This window comes from Numida meleagris, chromosome 5, assembly GCF_002078875.1.
Source record: "Numida meleagris isolate 19003 breed g44 Domestic line chromosome 5, NumMel1.0, whole genome shotgun sequence".
Classification (NCBI taxonomy): domain Eukaryota; kingdom Metazoa; phylum Chordata; class Aves; order Galliformes; family Numididae; genus Numida; species Numida meleagris.
Window position 1 is genome coordinate 46,511,510 of NC_034413.1, and position 8,476 is coordinate 46,519,985.

At 53.5% G+C, this 8,476-nt stretch overlaps 1 long non-coding RNA gene across 1 annotated transcript in view; it reads left to right on the forward strand.

The window, feature by feature from the left end:
• The window catches only part of LOC110400385, a 15,473-nt gene extending 9,580 nt beyond the window's left edge, over nt 1-5,893 (forward strand). The window contains exons 2-3 of the long non-coding RNA XR_002439786.1: nt 4,320-4,460; nt 4,668-5,893. This is a non-coding gene — a long non-coding RNA (uncharacterized LOC110400385). The remainder of the gene's footprint in view (nt 1-4,319; nt 4,461-4,667) is intronic.

The following is an 8,476-nucleotide window of genomic DNA, read 5'->3' on the forward strand; positions in this document are numbered from 1 at the left end:
GGGGGGGGCTCAGCGCTGCAGCCCGGAGAACTGCCCCCGAGGAGCCGCGAAGGAAGTTCGGAGTGATTCAATGTAACAAAGGGAAGGTGAGGAGGTGGCTCGATCGTCGTTTCGAAGTGCTTGCTTAGGAAGGAGATTTATGGGCGCGGAGGGCTGTTTAATTTGGAGGACAAAGGCATAACAACACGCAGCGCCGGCGAAGTGAGGATGGGCAAAAAACGTGACATCTCCCTTGTTGCCGCGTGAGGTTATGTGCTAATGTATTCTGGGGCTGTGCTGTCTCCATCCTTCAATATCTTTAAATCCAGATTGAAGGTCTTCCTAAAAGCCGTGTGCGGGGTCAGGCAGGAGTTACGGACCCGTGACTCTGTGGTCTGGCTCTTGCAGGAGTTCGTAGGAAGTGATCTGATTTGATCATTCGGCCTGGAGATCCATCCATCTCCTCGCAGTAGCTACAGCTGCCACACACCCACTGAGTCCATCGGGTGGGTTGTAGATGTGCCCGTCTCACCCCAAAACACCGCCCCACCAGGACCGCGGTGTCACTGTGTGCAGTGGGATGCCCCTCGAGTCCCCTCATCCCTCATAGCACTGCAGCAGCACAGTGTGTCCCCACGTTGGTTCTGTCTGGGGTGCGTGAGGATGTGCTGTGCTATTTGACATGCCTCGTGGCCTGTGCCCCCAGTGAACGCAGAGGATGCTCGCAGCATGGAGCATCACCTGCAGCGGCTGTGTTTGTGCTGGTCTCCTGCTGCTCCTCAACTTGGCAGCCACTGGAATAGTAGGCACCGCTACCTGCTGTTTCTAGAGAACTTCATAGTTCAGGAGGAGTTCCCTTGCCCTCAGGAGTTGTTCAGGTTTCTGAGGGCCACATCCAAATGTGCCTGAAGGGGGCATGCACCTAAAGCCCTTGGCAGCCAGGTTCTCCTTGCTAAAGGCTGCTGCAGGGTCTGAATTGCTCACCTCTGTGCCCTTGAGGTGCTGTGTGCTGTGCTAACGCTGGGCTTTGCATTTGCTGTGCTGCCTTGCTGTGCTCTGCTCTACTGCCCAGCTCTGAGGTAGTTCCTTGGCTGATGTACTTCGGCCATGCTCTTCTGTCACCTAGCCTGGCTCACAGGGATGTCACCTGAGCCTCAGGCTGGGGTCCCACCTCTCCCAGCCTTGGGACAGATGCATTGGGTGTTACTGCCCATCGGCCCGTGGTGCTGCTAGGATGGCCCCGGTGAGCATGAGCACAGACAGCAGGCAAGGGGATGGTGTCCCTGCACCAGGCCCCTGATTGCAGCAGGCTTCCTCATGGATCCAGGCTTCCAGCATGACTCAGGGTATTGCAGCGTATCCTTAAGATAACGTCTTTTGCTTGCCAACATGTAGGCTGCTTGCCAAAGGTGGGGGAGGAGAGCTGTTGTGGTCTTTTGTATGCACTCATAGTAAATAGACACGTGCCGAATTGGTTGTGCCTGTGCCCCATGAGGAGCTGTGAGGAGGGAAAGAGCTGTACCCTAGGCTGCCCCCGGCTGCTGGGTCCCTGTGCCTGCAGCCAGCACGGTGCGTGCCCAGACATGACGGAGCTGGGAGGCTCCTGAAGAATAGCAGAGTTGGGCCCCAGGTTCTGCAGCGTGGTGACCTGCCAATGGGGATGCTGTCCTGCCCCATGCCTGAGCCCACTGTGGGTGGGAGCTGCAGGCACGGGGACAGCCAGCAGGGAGGTGTGGGGCGGCAGTGCAGGTTGGCCGTGCATCCTCATCCTGTGGCGTGCAGCTCAGACCCAGGCTCACGTCAGCTTTCACCTCCTGCTCACTGCCAGGCCCTTAACTTCTCCACGTCAAGTGCAGTACAATGGCCATGTTTTAAGACTACCAGCTGAGCTGGCTGTGCTGAAGGCTATCGTTTCCAGCTGCTCTCTTGCAAGATGCTTTCTCAAACTGTTTGAACTAAAAAATCAAAGTTGTAGCCACATCCGTGGCAGCCTTTATCTCCGGCAGCGGGCAGAAGGAGCGTGGAGGCCTCGAGGTGCCCTAGGAGGTGGAAGCCTTCCTTGGGTGGGGGGAAGAGCAGCCCAAGGCGTGCTGGGGAGGCTCAGGGCCAGCTGGGGCTCCTCACATGGCCACTCTAGGCACCGTGCTGCCCATGGCCCAAGTGCTGGCCGCAGAGTGGCAGCCTCGCCTAGCAGGAGTGGAGTTGCTGGCAAATAAATTAATGAAGAGCACGCTGTATTTACAATTACTGGAAAAAGCTGTGATTTCTCCTTGCTGTGCATTTTAAGACCCTCTGAGCCGAGTGTGCCTCAGCTCTCCTCCCCGCTCCCTGCCCCTCGTGTAGCTGAGGCTGATAGAGCTGCGGGGTGTCATGGGAGGGGGCACGAAAGGACAAATGTCAGCGTTTATCGATTCCCCTGCTGCCTGCGGGGGACTCCACTCAGTGACGCTGCCAGCAGCAGTATGTGTAGGAGCTGGGCTGTGGCTGGATCGGTAGCATTAGGAGAATTGCTTTGTCCTAATTAATAGGAGTAGGAATATTTCAGCCTCTTCCCTGCAAAGTGCTGGTGGATCATCAAGCGTGCAGCCAACTTCCCTTGCCAAGTGAATGCGAATGACAGACCATTTGTGTTTAGTGGAGCCGCGGTGTGTTGTCCAAAGCTGCTGTCTTTTTCTGTGGATTTTTTCCCCCCCCCCTCCTTTCTAAATCAGAACTTAAAATCAGAGGGTGGGGCTTTTCCTGTTCTTTTGTGTAAAACAGAATGTGTTCTCAGAGCAGGCTCTCTCAGATGTTAACCACAGCCCCTTTGCCTTTCAGATGAAATGACTGTGGCTGTTTACCAGTGCTTAATGGTTGTGTGGCTTATTTTTTTCCTTAAAGAGCTAAGGGAGGTGTTTTCTTTTTTTTTTCTTTTTCCAGAATCAGGACTCTTTCCTAATTATTTGTTAGTTGACAGGAAGAGCAGGTTGCTGCTTTGTTTCACCAAGTGTTTTGATGTATCAACAGAGATGTTGAGCATGATGAGTGTTTGCAAAAGCAGCTAATGGGAAAGATCAAAACTGATTTGCACTGTTTTCAGAGGAAGGGCTCCCTACCCACAAAACAGAGCAGGGAGTGACTGAAGGCCCCAGACACCGGCATTTGGAGCTGTGGTGACAAGCTGATGACCAAATTCTTGAAGCAGACACAAAAGCCATGGTTTTGTGCGGAGTGTCCATCATGTCTGGTCCCCATCCCAGTCCCTGGCCTGCCCCGTAAGATCTAACCCAGTGCTGTGCTGGGCCGTCGTGCTCCTTGCAGCCAGGAATCCGGGGACTGCCAGGGACCTTGGGGTTGGACTGTGCTGAGAGCAGGGCTAGTGAGGTCTTCAACCATTTGCAAGCAGGCTGCCAAATCATGCTTATAATAGTCCTGCAAAGCCTTCTTTTGGCTGGAACAACGCTCGGAAAATGTATTTCCCAAGTGGGAACTTCAGCAGTGATGTGGTCAGAGGACATGGCAAATACATGACCCATTACCATGCTCCATCAGACTGGATTCTGCTGCAGTGCTAGTTTAACCCTCTCTGACACCTCCACAAGCCACTGAGCAGCAAGGCAGCCAGCAGTGAGGTGCAAAGCCCCCAGTCCCCAGGGGCGCTTTCCCAGCTTCGCTGGGAAAGTGGCAGTGGGGAGCATGGGAACAGGGCAAGGAGCCACCCACCAAGAGTGACTGCTGGGTGCAAGGCTGCACCAGGCAGCCAGAACAGTGGCACTGATACTGCTGGGTGTCACCTCTTCCTGAGGTGTGACTGCTGCTGATGGTGCCTGCACCCTCCTCCTCTCCTCCTGCCACCTAGCGCTTCACTGGCAGCCTTCAGCCCTTGTGGCCATCCACTGCTGGGCTGGGTTGTGCCATGGGCTCCACACCTTGGATGGACGTGGGATGGAGGTCCTGCTTGGGCTCTCCACCTAAAACTTGATCACACCAACATGGCTTTGAGATTCCTACAGGGCATGGGCACCACATAGGTCTCTCTGTGTCCCACCTACTGAGAGGTGGGCTCGTTCACCTCCACAGGCAGGCAGCAGTAGTGCCCAACACAGGCCTTCCTTCAGTAGTGCTGGCATGTACTTAGTGGGCTCCTTATCAGCACAGCTCTCTTGGACTGACTGCCATCCACAGCTGAGGCTGGGAAGGACTGAAGGAGTTTGTTTTTTTCCTCCCTTTTAAACAATAAATAACAGCAAAATCCATCTCCTGTCTCTTTCAAAATCAGCTCCTTTTTCTGATGGATAGACAGATATGATGAGATTCTTGAAATCATAAATCTGCTGCAATTTTATTACCTGCATCTGCAGGAGGTGATACGAAGAGGACTTCATACTGAAAGGATCCTTGAAATGTTAGAAAGGAACCAGCGGTCTTTGGAAAGACTTCATCTCAAGAGAACCCACACAGCAGAAAGTACTCGAGCTGGATGAGAGGTGTCAGGGCTGAATGTGAGTGATGGGGGCAGTGGGGTACCTGGCAGAGCTGCTCCTGATGTTGGGCACAGCAAATGGGCTGGGGCAGGGGTGAGGGATACAGCTCGGGGAGCAAAGACGTTACTGCTGCAGGGTGATGTCTGCAGTGTGATGTCTGCAGTGTGATGCAATTATGTCTTTATAACTGATCCGGTAGTTATTTTATTGTGAACCTTGTTGCAGGGAAAGGTGAAGGGGAGCTCTGCTGCTGGCTGCCAGACAGGCTCCTGCACCAAACAGCTTGAGGTGAGCCCTCAGCCTGGCTGGGCTGAGAGGAAATCCAGAGAGCAGAGCTACAAGCTGGGGGAAGAGCAGGAGACATCTTAAAGCTGTGATTGTCTACAAATATTAACTGACCCTGGGCTTTGTAACTGCCAAAAAATGATGCTTGAGAAATGTGGCGCCAGGAATCCTGAAGTCACTTCTGGAGCTTTGGAAAATGCAGCTGCCTTGGGATGTCAGCCCACGATGGTTGTTATTATCCACTGTGCAGAATGAAGCTTCTGTTGGGAGCGCTCACAAAGGCCATCATTCTTCACAAATAGTGGCTGTTTTTATCACCTGGCAGTAATGACACTCTCTGGTCCCTTTAATATCCGAGTGCGGTCCCAGAGTATGGCTGGGAAACTCATCTCGGGCTTGGCCCTGCACAGGGGAGCAAGCGGCTCGCCATTCTCTGCCAAGGGCATGGTTACCGGTGTGAAAACGGGCAGGGTTTGTGCAATAACAGCCCCTCGGACAGGCTCAGCCTCCTGCAGGCTAGGTTCAGCTGTTTGCTGTGGAACGGAGCAGCACACATCACAGTGTATGTTGATGTGCCACCACAGGGACAAGTGTGACCAGACCCCTCCTGGGGATGAGATCAGAGATGACACTGACCATGCTTCAAGCCACGGGGAGCTGTGACTTTCAGCATCCTTGGCTCCATGTCTCCTCTCCTACCTTGATAGTAAAGTACCGGGTGATTCAGGTTGATGCGCACCCTGCATGCAAGTCCCATGTGCTAGGAAATGACCTTGAATTTTGGAGCTTTTCCAGCGTATCGTGGGGACACAGCCCCCAGAACATGGGCTGTGGTGTGGCTGATGTCTCATAGCCAGCCCTTGTCCCTGTGCAGGCTGCGGCGGTGCCACAGACCTGACCCTGGAGGTGCTGGGGAAGTGACTCACGGCACGAAGCCGGAGACGCTCAGCCTGCTTAGCTTACTAAAAAGAACAGGAGGTGACTTAATTGTGCTGTGTGAGATACCTTCATGGAGAGAGAAAGGCAGGCTTTAAAGATACCAGAAAGGAAAAGCTTTCACCATCCTAGTTTCTTGTAAGATAGGAAGATAAAGCCATACTTGAGCACCTCAGTGGGAACCAGCAGCAGGGTCTGGAATCGCTGGTTGCCTGACAACACTGAATCGTTTTGTGACCTTATCATTCTGTTTATTTGGATGAGCCATCCCTGGTGGCTGGAAGGTGTGGGTGGCTGCAGTAGTGCCCAGCAGTGTGGGGCTGCCCGCTGCCTCCGCACAGCGATGCCCTCAGAAGCTGAAGATGGGCACATGTAGAGTGCTCCTGCTGAGACGCTGGTGATCAAGGTGGTGTTTGTAACAGTCAAAAAATGTGTTTTCTTCCTCTTGCAAATGTTCAAACATCTTTAAACTGTCTGTGGAGCCAAGCTGTTTTTCTCCCTATTTTAAGAGAAAATAAGCTTTCTATAAGGAAAAGAAGCCGAAAAAGCACAGCAAGCCCAAAGTTAACAGTGAGCAGACCAAAATGAAACTAATGCCAGAAAGACTCCGGCTGCCCCTCCAAAACACTGCACCTCACAGCAAAGGATATGGGAAAAGATGGGAGAACAGGTTAATTTGGTGAGGCTTTCTGGCATCTCTGTAGTGCAAAGCTAGTCTAAGTCCCCATCCTCACCACCGCAGGGCTGGGACATTCCATTTCCTGCAGCAGCTTGGGGTAAGGGATGGGAAAGGCTGTCCGTCTGTCCCCTTTGCATTGGGCCAGGCCTTCTTGGTGCTGTGTGGGTAGAGGTGAGGAAGGGGAGCGTGAGCAATCGGTTGCGGCGCTGCTGCTGCGGACAGCTCACGTTGGGCGGCTTCAGTGACGGAAACAGACAGCTAGCAGTGAGCTTCTCTTTGTAGCAGATAATAGTCAAAACAGCTTGAAAACTATTCATAATGAGAGCTTTGAGAACAGCCGATGCTACACACACACGCACGCAGCATACTGTCATTAAGCGCTCTTTGGATGACAGTCCCAGCAGTTCATTATCCCCTGTCACTGCCTGGGGAGGGTGGTGGAGGAGAGAGAGGTGTGAGGGGTTTTTTTTAATAATGCTTTTTTTCTAAATAAATTTCTGCTGTAAAGCAGCGTGACAACGAAGCAGCACCAAGCATCCTGCCTCGCTGGTGCCCTCTGCGGATGGTGTGCGGGCTGTAGCCAGAAGGAGGCGGGTGCCTTCAGCACGCACCCGCAGCAGAGGACAATGTGCCACTGGAGCTGGTTGTGTGTGACTGTGGTGGCACTGCAGGGAGAGGTGAGATGGCCGTCCTGGGCTGCACATGGAGCCTCTGGGAGGGCGTGTTCTGCTCTGCAAGGGACAAACCCTGATGGTCTGGGGTTGGGAAGGGGGCTGGGGGGACGAGCCCAGGGCTCCTTGTGCCACTCCTGTTTGCAGGCAGAAATGGTATGCGCCCTGTGTGGGCTGGAGGAGAGAGCCAGGAGATGGTGCTTTATAGTCAGCCTGCTCACTGAAAACAGACACATTTGTTTTTGCCAGGGACAGAATTACAGTCAGATCTGACTTCAGGGTGGCTCTGATTTTGGAAAGCGAGACGGTGACCTCAGCCTGGCAGAAAGCAGGGTGATGGAAAAGGCGTTCCTGACCACAGGGCCATTTCCTGCACCCTCATCCAACCTCAGCTCCTCTGCGCATCCCTTGGGTGCTGCAGGAAAAGGCGGAGGGGGATCGGCCACATTTGCAAAAGTGCTTTTCCAGCCTGCCAAATTGCCTGGGTAGCAGTGATGAGGCACTGTCACTGCTCAGCTCGTTCCGTGCCATGCGGTTTATCAGCATTATCTGCACTTCAGCTCGAGTATCTGAGGGAATCATCGCAACTCATTCCTCAGCCAGGGTCCTGAATCTCTTCAATTCTGGCAGCACTGCTGTATTTGCAACCTTGTCATTATCCCGTGGCTGATAACCTCGGTGTTCATTTTTTAAGTCATTGAGCAGTTTCCTGCTTGTCACACCATCGGTATCTAGAAATACAAGGTACTGCAGCTGTTTCCGCCCTCCCAAACCCACCTGCTGAACTCGGCAAACTCTATTTCTAATCCCAGAGTCACTGGGAATAACGTCTTCCTTTGAAAACAACAAAGACTATTTTTGAAACACCCTGCAAGTAGGGCTCCATCCCTCTCCCTGCCATGTGTGGGGCTGGGTGATGATGGTCCTTGCTGGCACGTCCCACACCTGGTCTTGCAGAACTGCATTCAGATGTGCCCTGCAGCACAGCGGGAGCCTGCCCCAGGCAGATGGGGGCATCATGGGGCCCTTGTGGGGGCCCTCTCCTTTCACCGCTCCCTGAAATCCCCAAGTATACTGCAAGAAGAGCTGCCAGTGCTGCTGCCTTTGCCCATGGCTGCTCTAGCCTCCCCCATGCCTCCATCCATGGTCAGGGCACATTGCTGTAGAAGCTGGGCCAGCAGCAGCATCCATGTACTTGGAGTTCAGGAGCTCGAGGGCTGCCAGAATGGCTTTTCCTTTCCAGAAGGCTCATGGAGCCAGGGCTGGGCTCCCCTTCCTGTTTCTCCCTCCCAGAATCAAACCAAGCTCAGTATTTAACTTCTCCTGCAGTAAAACTCCACCACTGTGGCAGAAAGAGAAGCAGAGACCCCTTGATGCCACAAAGCTGCTTACCCCAGAAGTGTTGTCCTGCTAGTAGGCAGCCCGGTTACCACAGAATACAACAGGGTGTGCCAGCTGTCAGA